Raw genomic sequence first — 19298 nt, forward strand, 5'->3', positions numbered from 1 at the left:
TGGCAATAGTAGTTATTATCACCATCACTGATATCTTTTCTCTTGACAGCTAGCTCCTGGTTATGCAAATCTGGTAGAAATAAAATGGCTAATGCACAAACAAAGCTAAATTCTGTCAACAAAGCACTACAGAAGTCAGTCTGGCATCTTCATGACAGTAGCTTTTTTCCCACAGAAACTTTTTAAAAAATAAAAAGTTGCCATGAACTATGTTCTCCCTTACCTAGAACATAGGGCCAAGCAGTCCTGTATTCCAGGTATCCCTGTATAAGCAACTGAACACTGCATATTTAGACAATTACTTCCTGTCAATCCCAACCTAGACTGCCCCTTGTGAGCTAGTTATCTAAAAGTGGTTAACTCTGTTTGCTGTTTAATAATCCTTATTCCATAAACCTCTCAGTCCCTTGAGGTTCTCAGCTGAAATTTTAGGAAGTAGTCATGTATAATGTTGCTTATTAATTATAATGTAATGCTTTTGATAAGGGCTTTGCATAAAGATTGGATTTTTTGCACAGAGGATTCTTACACTGTAAAGGTTTTGTGTAAATCTTACTAAAGTTTTTCAGATCTTTGGCTTTATTTCTGTTGTTCATATTTTTAATTTGTGCAAATTATCAGTATAATTAGGAACTCAGTATAATCTTTTACATTTATATTTCTTTACAATTTATTTACAGTAGTATACAAAGACAATCATGCAGATTTCTGCTTCCTCCAGCATAATTTCTATGTTATACATATAGGGGATGATTCCACAGGCTTATCCCTCTACTCAATTGCCTTACCTTTTTCCTCTGAACTTAAGAATGCATGTATGAAAAGTACTTTAATTGCATCCATAAGAAGCACAAGAAAATTAAGAGTATATTTCACATCTAACTGAAGCATCCAAGCTTTCTAGGAAGATGGGGGAGGGGTGGGATGGAAATCATTAGTGTTTTACTACAAATTAGTTATTAATTGGTCATTATCTATGAAATTTTGATAGTCTATCCATGTACTTGTAGTCCTTTTTGTCATGTCTACTAGTTTGTCATAAGTGCTGTTGTTCAAAATTAAAGGATTTTCAGGAACAACTTCTTAGCGAGCAGAAGAACAATTACTCTCAAGAAGCTCACCAAAAACCACTCATCCTTGAATCCAATGGAGAATTATGTCCTGTTCCATTTTCAGTAACAGTTTCATATTTTCCACAAAGGCTTGTGATTTAAATACCATTACAAATCGAGAGAGTTTCATTTAAATGGACACACTTTACTAAGTGGTTTAGATCTCTCTATACAACTGCCTTGTTCTCTTCATTATTTACCAGACCATCAATCTGTTGCCATCCAGAAGGGAAGGGAAGGTACCATGGGAGCTTTAAACTCATAGGAGTTTAATATACATGATGGTGAGCTCTCTGGGATCTGGTCTAACTAAAATGCCCTACCCCCAGGAACATGTATAGGCAGCCTTTCTGACTGTGAGGCTGGTCAAGCATTGGAAAAACCTTCCTAGAGAAGTTATAGAATCTCTAACCCTAGAAATTTTCAAGAACAAGCTGGGCAGACACTTCACTGAGATATTTCAGTCAAGGGATAATCCTTCCTTGAGCAGGGGGCTGGACTAGATGACCTCATGAGATCCCTTTCAACCCTACTTTCCTTTGATCTTAAATTTTATCAGGCTTGGTTGTATATTTATATCTATGACACAGATTAAAATATTGAATAGTGCCAGGAAGAGAACTGGTCCTTTCAGAACTGGAAAAAAAATTGATGCCTGTTAAGTCTTCTAAATTAATCCAAATTGACACCAATTCGACCAAAGACTCTAGCTGCCTTCTGCCTATGCAGTTTCACATGCCTTGTAGTTTACTAGTTCCACAAACCAAATACTTGTTTTGTTTAGAACAACCCCATTGTTTCTCCCACCTTTCTGAAAGTGAGTTTCCTATAAAAATATTGAGGCTCAATAGACTTACTTGTACCTGCCCTTTAGAGCAAGTCCTCTCCAGGAAGTGCCAAAAATCCTTATACCCATTTGGACATACATTCCCCTGTAAAGCCACCACTAGCAGACAGAGACTATACCCCTGTACTCAAACTCCCTAACCCTCTTCATTTTTCACTAGAAACTTCTTGTTTCTATTATTTAATTTTTATTCAGAATTTCTTGTATTAAGCACAGCCAGTTGTACTCTAATGCTAGATCAAGGTGTGTTGAATCAAAAAGTCATTTAGACAAGCAAAAGTGAAACACAGAAACCCCAAGCACAGCTTTTGGGCCCAAAAGTAGCCAAAGACATGGCATTTCCAAAAGTTGTAACAAAAAAAAGTTCCCTTATTACATATCTTGTATGAAAACTAAAGGAGTTAATATGTGTTCCTATTACTATTTGTATTCAACTTTAACTGTTACTCTGGAGACTAAATTAATCTACAAACTTCAGCTTTAGGAGCCAAGATTCCTAAATGGCCTCTAGGCAAGTATTTGTGGTTGTCAAAAAGGGAGCCAAATCAACTCCAGACACAAATGGTAGAATTTAGAAGTCTAAATGACTTATCACTCCTGCACATCTGGTAGTTAGACAAAAAACTCCATCATTTTTTCTCCAAACTTCCTTATGAGAGTAATGGCCTAAAGACATGCAAAAGTTACTCTCTGTATACTCCACTGTCACTCCCACTGGCACATATGTGAGCATCATTTTTCACACTCTAATGTATAGATATATATATAAACTGCAGTATTCTCCTGGGACTTAGAACTCAGTTGAGAGCAAGTAACTTAAAAATAAAGTATCAAGCAGTTATGATACTGCATTAAGCTGCTATAGCCACTCTTTAACAGACCTAGATTTAACAGTGGTCAAGGAAACCCCCAAGGCCTCGCTCCTTGTAAAGTCAAGTATATATCCTTGTCCAAGGTTACTTGGTTCTCTTCTTTTGTGGCAGATGAAGAATAATAAAAAGGCTGCAAATCAAGCTGACAAAGCTGCATTTCTTCAGAATTCCAAAACATTAAAATCAAGTGCAGCATACACTGTATGCATATCAAAAAGAGAACTGTTTATTTTTCTCATCTCTTCAATCAGTCACAAAAAATTTATCTTTATAAGTCTGTAATCCAAATGGTGCCATATATAATATAAATAGGGCACATCTATACATGACACTAAATCACTGTAGCAATATGCTCCCTCATTATAACGCATTGCTACAGCAACATAAGGGCTGAAAATAACTGTGCGCCACTGGCATAGAGCAGTCTGGCCTGTTACTGCACCATCATTTAGTACTTCCAAAAGTACTAAATGTACATCATTTAGTACTAAAAGTACAAAAAGCACATCATTTAGTACTTCCAAAAGGAAGTCAAGCTGTATATTTAGTACTTCCAAAAGGAAGTGCTAAATGACAGCGCAGTAACAAAAGTGCCATAGGTACATGTACATGTGCCGACAGACAGTAAATTAGGCATACATGGTAAAGGGTCCCATTACAAAACCCTTTCTCACATTGGTGGGCATTTCATAAAAGGCCCCATTGAATTCAGCTGGCAGGCGTAAGAGCCCTGCAGGTTGATAAGGATTCCACAGAGGAGTCAAAACAAGCCAAGGTCCCGAGACTTGCATACTCTTGCGTAGACGCCAAGCGGGGAGGAGCAGGGTGTGCAGTGCTGCAGTTGCACCCCACTTTGATTCCTGCTCCACCCAAAGTTTAAAATCAACTGCCTGGCAGTGCCAGCACCATTTTTATTGAGGCAGAAGTAAAGAAGTCAACTAACTTCATGACTCAGTATAATCTATCTGATTCCTTCTAAATTCCTCAATTCCACAGGAGTTAATGACCCTCCCTCCTTTTTTAATGGTTTTGAGGATGTTCCACTAATCCAACTATTCTTTCTTCAGCAACTGTACTGTATGTTAGCTGCTCCTCTTAACATAGCTCCTGTTTCACAGCTCTTCTGTTTTTTACTTCTAGCTAAAAACATCAACTCAGGTGGGGAAACATTAATTCAGGTGAATATCAATGAAGGTGTGGAAATAAATTTTAGTAAAGTATTAGATACACTGTCAAGGTGCTTAAGAAGGCTAGATTGTGTTTTATGAATCTAGAAGAGATGTATTTTTAATTCTAATGATTATAGAACTAAAGGAACAAAATCTTTAGTTTATTTTTGCCAAGTTTATTGTGTTTTTATCCATTATATACAATATAGCAAATTAAGGCACATTCCAATAAAGTTATATTTGTTTTTGCTTTTAAATTAAAATCAGTAATATAGCCCGAGACCCCTGGCATATCATAAAGATACTAGTTTCTTATTACCTGATGCGTTGTGTGTTGTGTTATATATGATGATGCACTGCATCATCTGCACCCCTATTTTCAAAATCCTAGATCCACCCATGCATGCGCTTATGCAACAGATTCATGTGTATAAAGAACTGATGAAGAATGCCTTGCATTCAAAAGCTTATCTAACTCTACCCAAGCTATTCAGTTGGTACAATAAAAGATATCTCCCCAAGAAAACTTTGCCTTTCTCGTCATTTCTGGACCATAATGACTACAACATCGCTCTTACACTACCATAAAGGTGAGCACGTACAAGTTTGCAGGATTAGAGCCTAACTTCAAACATGTTGTTATGGAAAAGGTTAATTTCTGCCAGGCCTGAGATAAAAAACTTATTGCTTCCCAATTTGACCTTAAGTGACCATTGACTCTGCTCGAGTAAATGACTTCCAGCCTTCCCAGAACAACATCATTTTAAAGCTAGCATCCAAAATCTTATCACTAATATCAAGTAGGACTGTCTGAAACTTAGCAGCCGTTTCATTTCAGAGGTGTTCTGGCCTGTTTCGGTGCCCGAAACACCGAATCCAAAATGAAATGGAAGGCTCCAAAATATGTCTGAAATAAAACAAAACAATCTGAAATGTTTTGGAAATGTTTCAGATGTTTTGGAATATTTCAGAGGCAGCCCCCAGGAATAGTCTTGCACAGGCCCTTAGCCCTCCTTTTAAAGTGCTGGCAGGCTGGGGCCAGGCAGGGCAGCCATAGGAGCTTCTTCCATGGCTCCCCCGACTAGGGCAGAGGTAGGCACAGCCAGAGGAGCTGTGGGAGAAGCCACCATGGCTGCCCTGCCTGGCCCCTGTTCCCACCTGTGGCCCCAGCCTTCTGGCATTTAAAGAAAAACAAAACAAAACCCCACATTCATCAGCTGTAGCAGTGACCATGAGCCCTCAGAGGGCCTGATTGCCGCTGTGGGGGATGGGACTGGGCAGGGGGCTTTTTCCACAGCTCCCTCCACCCAGGAAGACCACTACTATTTTTTTCTAGAATTCCCAACTGTCAAACATATAGTGGACAAATATAAAAACTGCATCATTACAAGAGTCATCTCTTACATCATAGAGCAATGAACATATGCCAGAGTTATGGTCACCAAGACTTTCCCTATTGCTAATTAAGAGGCTGGTACTATTTATATCTCTGCTAGCTGGAAGAGGTTCCCAGCTTGTCCTCTTAGGAAGAAAGAGGTCACAGAATTAAAAAGTTTGAGACCACTACTTGAGAACCACTGTCTTACCTAATGCTAGCATAGAAGGCCTCAAAAAACCCATGAGCGTGGCTAGTTTATAGATGAAACTGTTCATATTTCTAATATGATCTAGATTTCTAATGCATTTATTACCACAACAACTAATGAAAACCTTTTTCTTTCTTCTTTTTTTTACCTCTTATAGTAACCTTTTATTAAAAAGACCCTCCATACATTTTTTCCTGCAATATTCTGTCAGATACCAAACTACAGCAATAAAGCAAGGGTGTAACTAAAAGTTCCTAGAGAACATTTTCTGGGTTTTCTAGCCAACTACTGTTTGGAGATACAGGCAGTCCTTGACTTAAGATGTTTTGAGTTACAACAAATGGCACTTACGAGGCTGATTAATTGGCACCTCGTTTTGACTTTCTGACGACAGTTTCGACTTTACAACGTGTGATCCGATGTGTTGCCACGCCAGTGAACAAGTTCACTGAGTCACTTATCTCCCTGGAGAATATCTGTCCAAACTTCTTTGGATACTTTCTGTAAGAAAACAGACAAAACTCCAGAAAACCTGCAACCAAGACTCCTGAGAAGACTCTATCCAAGAACCCTTCAAAAAGACCAGCAAAGTCACCTCAAAGAAGTCCTTCCAAATTAATATGATTGCTATTTATAATATAAATACATTAACATAGCTATATTACTCATCTCTTATTGATTGAGTACAAAATTCTGGGTTATTTTTGGTGAAAACAGGGTATCGGGTCTTGGTTCAGGAACCAATCCCCCATTTATAACATTGATCCTATGGGGAAATCAGGTCTGAGTTACAATGTTTCAACTTAAAACATGGTTTAAATGGAACCAATTGTGTTTTAAGTCAGAGGACTGTTTGTATTTTAAACTAAGGCCTCTTCTACATATGCAGGTAGAGGTATGCTGGGATCTGAAGTGTGATTCACCCAACCATGCATTACAACCCATTGCACCTTATTGCTGATGCAGAGGGAGTCCGATCCTGGGCATTCCCTGTACTGGCAAGAAGCAACCTCCCATGACTGGGAGTCCCATGTACCCTAGTTAAGGGGCTCCCAGCTATGGGGGAGCCCCTCCAGGGCTTGAGGATCACCACTACAGTGATCTTCCCACACCAGGGGTGGGTGGAAATCCCTGAGGGAGGAGGGGTGAAAAATCGCTACTGCAATGATCCCCTTGCCTGGGGTCTGGAAAATCCTGGGGCCAGAAAAATTACTGCAGGGGTGAGTCTGTACCTCAGGACTGCAGGAAACTCCTGGGACTGAAGGAGAACCCCCAGGGCTCTGGGATGCAAAAACCCCCAGACCCTGGGGATCATGGCTTTTGTGATCCCCAGAGCTTGGGGGTCCCTGAAATACCTGAACCCTGGGAATCCTGGATGCTGTAATCCTTAGAGTTTAGGGGTTTTATGCTGGGCATAGTGCACCCCTGCATCTGGGATGAAAGGAAAAGATAGCCAGTGATTTGGAAGCTAATGAGAGGCCTCTTTGGGTTTTTTTCTGCTAAGCTTGCTCCTTCTGTTTTGCATTATCATTCTAAAACCCTTGACTCACTGAGAGCCAGGTGCATGGTATGAGCAATAAAAAGTTCTTTCTATCCTGTGTTTGTAGGTATCCTACCTTTGCTGACTAATTTTTTGTTTTATTTTAAAGGGGATTTTTGTTTTACTTTAAAGGGGAAAGGGCAAATTTTAGAAATATGTAGAAATCAGGGGTAGAAGTGAATGGACTTAAACAGCATCTGGGAAGTATTTGAAATTAAACTAATTCCAGTTGTTGTGTGTATCACCTAGCAACAAATACATTGGAACCAAAACAAACCATGAGCAAAAACTGCACCCCTCCCAGCCACATGTAAAGCAAAGCTCGATAACAACCAGCTATAAAATTAGTACACATTTTCAAGTTCTAACTTTATAGTTAGTTGGAGCTTTTTATAGTGACAGCTGCTTTGCATGTGTAGCTGATGGCCAGTTAATTGTGCAATACCTTTAATGTGTAGAGGGGGCCTAACATAGCAAGTTATGTGCCTGTATTTTCTTCTTGACCTTCTGAATAAAAAAAATATTTCCCTTCTTTGACAGGGTAAAATTGCTAAAGGAAAATGTGGTAGATCTTGATTTTAGTAAAGTTTTAGATAGTGTCTTGTATGACATTCACATAAGCAAAGTAAGGAAATATAGTCTAAATAGGCACAACTGGTTGAAAAGGGCACTGAAAAAGTAGTTATGAACAGTTTACTATGACAACATTTGAAGCAGAGTCTTGCAAGGATCTGTCCTGGACCCCATTCTGTACAATATTTCCATTAATGATTGAAATGACAGAATGGAAACTACAGTGATAAAATATGTAAATGACACCCAGCTGGAAAGGGTTGAAAGTATTTTGGATTTCAAGTCAAAATTCAGACTAATCTTGACAAACTGGAAAAATGGTCCGAAACCAAATTCAGTAAAGTGAGAAGTATAGACTTTGGGAGGAAAAAATCAAATGCAAAATGATGAATAACTAACTGGGGAGTAGCATGAGAGAAAATGATCTAAGGAATACAAGTCATATTAGTCAAGAACATCATGATATTGCAAATAAGACAAATCTTATTCTGTGCTGTATTAACAGCAATTTGGTATCCAAGACATAAGAGGCAATTATTCTGTTCCACTTAGTGCTGGTAAAGCCTCGACTAGAAACCTGTCCAGTGTTGGGCACCACAGATACGGACAAACTAGAGACAGTCCAGACAAGAGCAAAAAGAGTGACAGAAGTTTAGAGAATAGAATCTGTGAGGAAAGGATGAAAAAGTTAGGTTAATTTAAGTCTTAAAAGTAGATGTGATGGAGGACCTGGTTACAGTGTTACAGTATATACATGGTTGTTATAAAAAAGGACAGTCATCAGTTGTTCTCCAGTCAGCTGGGGATATGATAAAAAAAATAATTTTATTTTACAGTAAAGACAATCTGCTTTAGATATTAGAAAGAATGAAAGCATGGAGAGGGTCCAGAGGAGGGCCACTCATATGATCAGGGGACAGCAGGGCAGGCCCTATGAGGAGAGGCTACGGGACCTGAACCTGTTCAGCCTCCATAAGAAAAGGCTGAGGGGGGATCTTGTGGCCTGTTATAAACTAGTCAAGGGGGATCAGCAGGCATTGGGGGAGTCACTCTTTCCCTGAGCACTGCCAGGAGTGACCAGGAATAACGGTCACAAGCTGGCAGAGGGTAGGTTTAGGTTAGATATCAGGAGGCGCTACTTCACGGTCAGGGTGGCTAGGGTCTGGAACCAGCTTCCAAGAGAAGTGGTGCAGGCTCCTACCCTGGGGGTGTTTAAAAGGAAGTTAGATGCACATCTTGTTGGGGTCATTTGACCCCAGTATTCTTTCTTTCCTGCCATGGCAGGGGGTCTGACTAGATGATCTGCTCAGGTCCCTTCCAACCCTAGAAACTATGAAACTATGAAAGAGTAGTGAGGCACTGAAGTAGGCTACCAAAGGATCTGAAGAATCCCCTTTGGGGAACTATATTGGGTAATCTAGGTATTGTTGATCCTACCTCAGTTTGGAGGGCTGGATTAATTGATATTTTGAGGTTCCTTCCTGATCTACATTTCCTGTGACATAATATCACATTTTGTACTTGCGTTCCTTGGAATACATAGAAAAGGAAAGTGTTTAACTAGGGATTGTTGTCCTATCCTAACCAAGATCTCTTTCTCCCTATAAGAAGGCAGTCAAAACAAGCTAAACAAGTTTATTCAAGTAGCTTGTCTTAATGGTAACTCAGGAAAGTAGGGAGAAAAAACAAACAAGCACATGATCTAAAATTGAACAATCTCAGTTGGAGATACACAACTTTTCTCATTTAAAGCATGCAGAAACCAAAAAACATATGACATCACAGACAAGAGCACTAACAAATAGTGTAAATATACTCGACTTTAAGTATCAAAGGATTCAGAAAAAACTGCACGCTTCAACCTGCAGCTCACTTAACAAATAACCCTCTCTTGCCAAGACACAGATATAGTTTATCTTTAAAAAGAAAGAGCATGTCTACTTTGCAGTCCTGTGACTGCTGTGTAATGGAATGTACTCAGTATGGGGTACATATGGCAGCATGGAACTCAACACAGGCTGCAAAACTCATCAAAAAACAGGTAAATACTCAAACAATTAGGCTAGGCTGAGGTCTGTACAATGATAGCTAGACTCCTACCAGTGTCCAAGCTGGTTAGTTTAAAATTAGCACCAACTGCAGTCAGATTGTGGTGTCACCATTCTCTAAGACTGAACTGTCTGAAATTACAAGCAGTAAAGTTAGAAAATAGATTTGTGTGAACTCTACACTCGACAAATCTTGAGGGTTCAACAGCAGGCAAAATTTTCCTGTTTTCTCAGATGTTTGAGTTTGTATACCCATGCCTCAAGGAAACATCCCTCTGCTAATCAAAATCCCACTGGCTCCTGGCTCCCCTCTATTTACTATTGGTAGAAGTGGCAGAGAGATGGGATGTGGCCCTTCTCAATACAAAGATAGGGAGAGTAGCAAATGGAACCAGCCAGAGACTCAGAGAAGAAGACATTGCATTACCCAGAAAGCAGAAAGGAAATCTGGGGTATTAACCTTTACCACAAAGACTGCAAGAGTAAGGAAGCTACCCTGGCCTTTGAGAGGTTGTGGTGAAAGGCTGAATGTTAGGAACAGGCCAGCTGGCTGAACAAGAAGAATATTAAAAAATATATGAACATTTCCCTCAAGATAGTCTCAGTTCAAGCAGGTTCAAGTTTTCATATGAACATAAATACATTTGGTTCGATTCGTAAGAAAATTAATGGATGAAGGCTGTCACCTGAGGGGAAAAAACATGATATAGAACCCAAATCCCCAGCAAGTCAGCAGCAACATAGTCATAAAGACAGTTCAATAAAATGTAGCTTCTAAATCCAGTATATAATTTAAAGGCAAGAAGTGAGAACTCGATGCTCCAATATGAACCTGAGGATAAACCTGTTGAAAGTCTGTGGGTTCGGGTCAGAGGGACAGCAATGAGGGTGACATCATGATAGACCACTAGCACAGGAGGATGAGGTAAATGAGGCTTTCTTCAAACAGCTGGTGCAAGTATCCCAATCACAGGCTGTGGTTCACATGGGGGACTTCAATCACCCTGATATCTTCTGGGAGGGCAATAGAGCAGGGAACAGGCAATCCAGGAAGTTTCTGGAAACTGTTAGGGACAACTTTCTGGTACAAGTGTTGGAGGGGCCAACTAGGGTCCATGCTGTTCTCTACCTGCTGCTCACAAACAGGGAAGACTTGGTGGAGAATGTAATAGTCAATGGCAACTGGGGCAGCAATGCTGACAAGATGATTGAATTCCTGATCCTGAGGAAAGGAAGGAAGGAAAGCAGTGGAGTAAGGATTTCAATTTACTCAGAGAACTGATGGGCTGGATCCCCTGCGAGGCCCATCTGAGGTGGTTGTATTTTTAAATAACCTTACTGGGGAGGCAAAAACGAACCATCCTGATGTACAGGATGACTAGCATGTATGGCAGAAGGCCAGCTTGTCTTAGCAGAGAACTCTTCAGTAGGCAAAAATACAAAAGGAAGTTTACAAGAAATGAAAAAAATGGACAGATGACTATGGAGGAGTATAAGAGTATTACTTAGGTGTGCAGGGATGACATCAGGAAGCCAAAGTACAACCGGAGTTACAACTAGCAAGGGACATGAAGAGTAACAAGAAGGGTTTCTATAAGTATGTCAGCAACAAGAAGATCAGGGAAAGTGCGGGTCTTTTACTGAATGGTGGAGGCAACCTAGTGACCGAAGATGAGGAAAAGGCTGAAGTACTTAATGTTTATTTTGCCTCAGTCTTCACAAACTGTTGCATCTGGCCACACAGTTTGGGGAGGAGTGGGCAGCCAACACTGGTGAAAGAAAAAGTTATGGACTATGTGGCAGTGCACCTCCGGTGTCTGCCACTTTAAGGGCTACAGCAGGCAGCCAACAGGTGCCTGATTATGGCAGCCATTTTCAAACAAAGGTCAGCAAGGTAGAGTCAGCAGTTGGCTGTTTGTAGCCAAGGGAGCAGCACCATCCAGCTCCCTTGCAGCATGGAACATCCTGGAGGTAAGGGCAGGAGCTAGGGGGATGGCTTGGAGGCTCCTGGTCCTGGACATGACCTAAAAATGCACCCTTCTGGGGAAAGAAGGCCTGATGAGACTGCCGGTGGCATGGTAGCCCCACTCAAATACCAGGACTGCTCACCTCCCTGGTGAAAGGTGGGTAAGGATGCCTTAATAACCCCAACCCCCACAACACTGTGGGTAAGGGGGCCAGGCACAGCTATGGCCACCTGAGCCCCAGGGGGTGTAAGACCCAAGGAAAGGAGTGGGGCCAGGCACAGCTGTGGCCACCTGAACCTGCAGGGGTGAAGGACCTTGGAGGCCCCAGGGGAGGGATAGTTGTGTAGCCCCAGAGAGGGGGTCGTAGCAAAGACCCTGACAGGGGTTGAGTAGGGCTGAGGGATGGCCTGAAGGGTAGCCCGGGGGGTGTGCTGAGCAGGGCTGTGGGACAGCCAGAAGGGCAGCACATGGGCCAACCCCCATGAGATCAAGTTGTTGGGTGTGAGAAGCCCGGTGAGGGGCTGGGGTGAAGTTAGCCGTCTATTCGGTGAATTGGCTGGCCACTACCCAGGTGAGGATTGTGGGAGAGGCCCGAGAGAGACTGCATGTCACCAGCTCAGGCATGACTTGGGTCCACTCAGGGGAGCAGGGCAGAATGAAGGGGGCACAGTATCGTGCAGCAAACATGAGACCCTGTGAGGGAGGGTGGAGTGCAAGGGGCCCTAGTGAGAGGGGGGCAGTAGGAGTGTGTGAGTGAATGAGACATGATGAAGGACTAAGTGGGCCCAGATTTAGGTCAAGAGCATAGGTACATACTGGATGCCATCTGCAAAGCATGGGCCATGGAGTGGGGACAGTATGGAGGAATGGATAGCACCCCCTGGCATTGGGGCATGTAATGGGAAGCCTCCTGCATTTATCCTTTGTTCATTGTTACAGCAAAGTCGTGGCAGGTAAGACTGGGTGGACTGCCGCGTAGACAGGCAGGAGGGCCTGGCATTGATGCCTACACAGTTGGATGGGTAAAAAATTGGCTGATGGGGCACACCCAGACAGTAGTGATGGATGGGTTGTACTCAACCTGGTGAGATGTGAGCAGCGGGGTACCCCAGGGCTCAGTCCTCGGGCCCGCACTGTTTAACATCTTCATCAGCGACTTGGACCACAGGGTAGAAAGCACGCTGTCCAAGTTTGCTGATGACACTAAGATGTGGGGCAAGGTGGACACACTTGAACGGAGAGAGAGGCTGCAAACAGATTTAGACAGACTACAGAAGTGAGCAGATGAGAATAGGATGAGGCTCAAAGTAGATAAATGCAGGGTGCTGCACCTTGGGAGAAAGAATCCACAGCATACATACAGGCTGGGGAGTTCCCCTCTTAAAAACACAGAGGCAGAATGGGATCTTGGAGTCATTGGTGACTCCAAAATGAGCATGAGCCACCAATGCCAGACTGCAGCCAGCAAGGACAGCCATACCTTGTCATGGTATGGCAAAGAGGCATCTCAAGCCGGTCCAGAGAGGTGATACTCCTCCTCTATGTGACTGTGGTCAGGCCGCAATTGGTTTACTGCATCCAGTACTGGGCACCGCACTTTAAAAAGGATGTGGCCAGCCTGGAGAGGGTTCAGAGGAGGGCCACCCACTTGGTGAGAGGGCAGCAGGACAGGCCCTATGAGGAGAGACTGAGGGACCTGAACCTCTTCAGCCTCGGCAAGAGGAGGCTGAGGGGGGACCTGGTGGCTACCTACAAACTCATCAGGGGAGATGAAAAGCAAATAGGTAGAGCCCTTTTCTCCCCAGCACCATCTGGGGTGACGAGGAACAATGGTAATAAGCTAATGGAGAATAGATTTAGGTTAAAGATCAGAAGGCAATATTTCACAAGGTGGCCAATATCTGGAACTAACTTCCCAGGGAAGTGGTCCTTGCCTCTACCTTGGGCAAATTCAAAAAGAGTTTAGATGATCACCTGTCTGGGGGTCTTGTGAACCCAGCATTCATTCCTGCCTGTGGCAGGGGGTCAGGCTAGATGATCTGTTCAGGTCCCTCCTGACCCTAGCTACTATGAAACTATGAGGGCCCACTTGAGACTCAGCCCCAAGCTTGCCCCCTGTCACAGACTACTTGGAAAATCTGAAAGTATACAAGATGTTGGGGCTGGATGTGATGCACCTGAGGGTGCTGAGAGAGTTGGCCAACGTGACTGAAGAGCTGTTGCCCATGATTCTTTGAAAGTCCCTGGAAAAATCATGAAGCAGGTCCTCAAGGAATCCATTTCTAAACACTCGGAGGAGAAAAAGATCATTAGGTAGTCAGCATAAATTCACGAAGGGCAAGTCATGCCTGACCAACCTGATTTCATTCTAGGATGAGATGACTGGCTCTGTAGATGCAGGAAGAGCAGTGGACATGATATACCTTGACTTTAGCAAGGCTTTTGATACAGTCTCCCACAACATTCTCACAAGCAAGCTAAAGAAGTATGAATTGGATCAATGGACTGTAAACTGGCTGGATTGTCAGACTTAAAGGGCAGTAATCAATGTCTCTCTGTCTAGCTGGCAGCCAGTATGAAGTAGACAGCCCCAGGGCCAGTTTTGTTCACTATCTTCATGAATGACCTGAAGTGTGCTCTCAGCAAGTTTGCAGATGACACCAAGTTGGGGGGAGTAGCAGACCTGCTGTGGGTCAGTGCTAGGAAACAGAGACTTTGACAAATTGGAGGATTGGAGCAAAAGAAATTTCATGAGGTTCCAGCAGGAGAAGTGTAAAATCCTACATTTAAGATGGAACAATCCCCTGCACCAGTACAGGCTGGGGACCGACTGGCTAAGCAGTAGCTCTGCAGAAAAGACCCTGGGGGTTACAGTGGACAATCAGCTGGACGTGTGTCAACAGTGTGCCCCTGTTGCAAAGAAGGCTAACAGCATACTGTACTGCATTGGTAGCAGCATTGCCAACAAATCAAGGGGACTTTTTATTGCCTTCTATTCTGCACTGGTGAGGCTATATTTAGAGTAGTGTGTCCAGTTCTGGGCATGCCACAACAGAAAGGATGTGGACAAATTGGAGAAAATCCAGCAGAGGACAACAAAAATGGTTCAGGGGCTAAGGGACACAATTTATGAGGAGAGGCTGAGGCTTATTTAGTCTGGCAAAGAGAAGACTGAGAGGGGATTTAATAGCAGCTGACCATGTTTACACAAGACACTTTGCAGTAGGCCATACTACTGTGCAGTACCATCGCATGGCAGAAACCATGATGCAATGCTACGGCACAGTAATATTAAGCTACTGCACAGTAGCATAACAAAAAAGATGTTCGTCAGTGCTACTACGCAGTAACCCAGGTATAACTTGATTATATCATACTAAATGACTCATGTGGACATGGTTATTGACTCATGGTTGCCTTCAAATACCTGAAGGGTGGTTCCACAGAGGATGAAGCTAGACTTCTCCATGGTGACAGATGCAGAACAAGAGCAACAGTCTCAAGTTGCAGCAAGGGAAGCTTAGGTTAGATATAAAAAAAAACTCTCTCACAAGGAGGGTAGCAGAGCTGTCCCTAGGGGTGTGCTGGGCCCAGGACATACCAGCCGAGGGGGGGTGAGAAGCAAAAGCACACAGCAGGAGTGGAGGGGTGGGGGGGCCAACAGCCAGATGGCAGAGCGGGGACAAGGGGCAAGTAGGTGGAGCAGGGGAGTTGGCGAGTGGCTGGAGTGTGGAACGAGTGGCATGCGGCGGCTGCGGCAGAGCGTGTATAGCACTGTCTGTGGAGCCCCACAAAGCACGGGGCCTAGGGCGGTCACCCCAATTTGCCCTCCCCTTTGTGATGGCCCTAAAGGGTAGTAAAGTACTGGAACAGGTTACCCTGAGAAAAACCTATAAGGATGGAGATTATGACCTGTCTAGACAAAGCCTTGGCTAAAATAATATAGTTGGGGATGGTCCTGCTTTGAGCAGGAAGTTGGACTAGATGATTTCATGAGGTCCCTTCCAACCCTAATTTTCTATGATTCTGTGCACCTTTGCTGGGTACCAAAACTGCACCTTGAACTCCTCTGTGCTTGTGGATACAGCTGAGCCAAAAAGCAGCTTCAAAATAGATTTAACTCTTCAGAACAGGTCTATAGGTGGAGGATGCAGCTATACCCACCCAGTGCCATGACCTAGTTGGCTGTATTTTGCTAGGTTAAACAAGCCAAGCTCCTCTAGTCTCTAGTCTCTTCTTACAAAATAGACTCCATTCCCACAGTCATCTTAGCTGTCCTCTGCACTTGTTCCAGCTGAAATTCATCTTCCTTGAACAAGAAAAATGGAAATTGTACACAGCATTTCAAATTAAGTCTCACCAATGCCTTGGAAAATGATGTTAGCTATTCCCTCTCACCTGGAAATACCCCATCTGATGTGTCCTAGGATATTCTTTTCTTTATCACAGGTGCATTGCATTACTGGCTCATAGTCATGTTGTGATACACTAGCCAGCTCTTTCTCCTCCTACCCTTTCGAAACAATTAGACCACAGGTTATAGAAACTAATAAGAATTTCTTCTATGTGCTTGATCTTGTGCTGTGTACTATGAAATGTCATCCCTTTTCTATCACTCAAGTGTGCAAAAATAATCCATTTTTTCCTCCAGGACAGTATGATTTTCCTCTTTATTGAAAATGTCGCCCAACTTTTAATCATCATAAAATTGCAGTAGTTCATTCTTACTTTTAGTCCCAAAGTAAGAAATATATTTAATAAAAACACACCTGGGACTGATCCTTAAGGAACTCCACTGGTAACACTCCTTCCTGACAGTCCATCTTTGTTGCTGACACCTTCTTTTCACATTCCAGTTCTTGGACTAATCCACATCTTCTCCATCTTGACTAATAATAACACTGTGGTATCACATTTATTCTATCTGAAGTTCAGAGAGATTGGATGATTGCACTTGCCTTGCTTAAAGAGTCAGAAATCCCATCAAAGAGTAATACCTAGTTAGTGTGGCACACACCACTTGTACTAAACCCATGTTGCATTATACTCCTTTTTCCATTTATTTCTATGTATTTAATTGCCAGTATGTATGCTCTGATTTATGATTCATCACATGAAAGGAACATTTGATGATTTGTTTTAAAAGACTGGCAAAGTGGAATCTTTGGAATCATTTGGTCAAAGGCCTATTGTAGGATATTTTATGTTGATCTAGTAAATTAGTCACTAGTGATCTAGATACCCTTTATATGGAGATTTATTTTAGACAGATGATTCCTTTGCAATACTAGGCAGCTTTGGATCCCAAAAGTCAGATATCTTAATCCATAACAAGACACCTCATTGCAGCCTGATTTTTAGGAAATGCTGACTACCATTGCCTATTGACTTAAACCAAAGGTCTTAGGGTTTCTGTCCTCCCTGCCTTGATGGGAGATGTCTTTTGGCAAGAACAGAATACTCTAAGTGTCATGATATGCTGCAACTCCTCACATAAATCCTCTCTTTATTTGGGAACAAGATGGGAAAACTGAAGTTGGTTCAGTATTATGACTCAGATGAGAAGCCAACTCTGCGTTATGTTGTTGCTGGTTAGTAGCTTACTTCCAGCAAACAGAACAGGATCATAGGTAATGTATTTGCCTTGGCTATCAGGCTTTATTGGTAAACCAGAAAAAATGTGCAGAAGTAGTTACTAACAACTTCCTTTTCTTCAAATTTTTTTGAGGTGTTGTTTTGGAGATTTTTTTAGATTAATTTCTCTTAGAGATAAGACTTGTTAGAATTTGGGAGATCTTCTTTGTTTTCCAGTTCTCAAACTAAGGACTATTTTCGAAAAATATTTCTTGTCCATAGAAATAAGCGATCATCTATCAACCTGATACAGTTTCAGGCAGAACTGTGAATTGAGAGAGATCATACTGTAAGATTAGCTTTCAAACCAGAAGTAAGAAAAATATATCCAGTGATTTGAGAGCTAATGAGAGGCCTCTGTGGATTTTTTTCTGCTAAGCTTGCTCCTTCTGTTTTGCATTATAGTTCTAAAACCCTTGACTCACTGAGAGCCGGGTGGGTGGTATGAGCAATAGAAAGTTCTTTCTATCTTATGTTTGGAGGTATTCTATCTTTGCTGACTAAGATCAGTCAATTGCTATATTAGGTGATTTTTGTTTTACTCCAAAGGAGAGCAGGCAAATTTTAGAAACAAGGAAGCAGGGGTAAAAGTGAATGGACTTAAACAGCATCTGGGAAGTATCTGAAATTAAACTAATCCCAGCTGTTGTGTGTATCACCTAACAACTTAGGCACAAAAAAAAAAGCAAGAGCAAAAACTAAACCACAATTTAGATGAGGAAAAAGAGGCAACAATGGAGGGGAAGGTAAGAAATAAAAAGGCTTACAATGGCATACAAACAAATATATAAAGCAAAATTAGACTGATAAACTTCATTCACTCATAGGGAACTGGAATATTTATCCTGGCAAGAGAAAGCACTCAAATATATCCAGTAGAGAACAATAGTGCTCTGGCAAGTTTAGGAAATAGATGCCCACTTGTCCTACTCACCCTAATGTCTGTGAGTCAAATCTTGTGGGCTCTTACTGAGGTAGTGCTTGCAGTGAAGCCAGCCAGAAACTTTCTGAATAAGGGCTATAGGATTTTTCTTTGAGACAAATTTAAACCTAGGGTAACCATATGCCCTGGTTTGGCCAGGACAGTCCCAGATTCCATAGGTCAGTGCTGGCCAGTTGGTCAAAATCCCAAGCCAGAGTCCAGTGGGGAGGCAAAGTGGCATGGTGCACCAGGCAGTCATGCACAGCTGCTGCTATGCGGGAGCAAGGTGGACAGACTGGAGCAGGCACCACCCTGTCCATACGTCCCAGGTCCAGTCCACCTGCTTGCTCTCAAAGCAGCAGAAGTGCCTGACTGCCCACCTGCCTGGCATACCATGCTATTCTGCCTCCCTGCCAAACTCCAGGCCAAGACTTTTGACCAACCAGCCGAGACCAACCTACAGAATCCGGGACTGTCCCAGCCAAACCAGGATGTATGGTGAACCAATCTAAACCCAGAAATAGCCTATTTGTTTACAGTCCTCTATTTGTGTTTAGTCTGAATCCTTTCAGCTTGCATTATAGTTGCTTTGGTAGGCCTTTGGTGGGTGGAATTTAAGTTAGTCTAAGTTAGCATAAGTGAAGCTAAGGTAAGTAGTGTAAAAAGAACTGAGTTGGGCAAGAAAATTTTATCAGTGAGGCTAGCCCAAGCTTAAGACCTCACATCTTGATTACGAGTTCATAAAGCTTGAGAAGCATTTTAGCTTGAGTGACAGGATAACACAAGAATGTCTTCTTTCTGACCACATTTATCAAAATGTTCATCAAGTTATGTTGTAAGCCTTTGTTTGAGGAAGGGGACAAAATGGGACTCCATTTTCTGTGATGTGTTTCTCTGGCACCTTTTGCTGAGGTCCCCTTTAGCAAACATGATAAAAATCCAATATTTCCTAAAAATTTAGTCTCCTAATTTAGGTAAGATCTCTAACAGGCTGGCCACCTGTTTAAAAATGCTTGGAATTTAAGAGG

The 19298-nt window shown here is 42.4% G+C and overlaps 1 protein-coding gene across 1 annotated transcript in view; it reads left to right on the forward strand.

The window, feature by feature from the left end:
• TPBG (trophoblast glycoprotein) overlaps positions 1–19298 on the forward strand; it is a 77932-nt gene that overhangs the window by 52670 nt on the left and 5964 nt on the right. The window lies entirely within an intron of this gene.

Source organism: Crocodylus siamensis, chromosome 1, assembly GCF_052110815.1.
Source record: "Crocodylus siamensis isolate JL-2025a chromosome 1, ASM5211081v1, whole genome shotgun sequence".
Lineage (NCBI taxonomy): Eukaryota > Metazoa > Chordata > Crocodylia > Crocodylidae > Crocodylus > Crocodylus siamensis.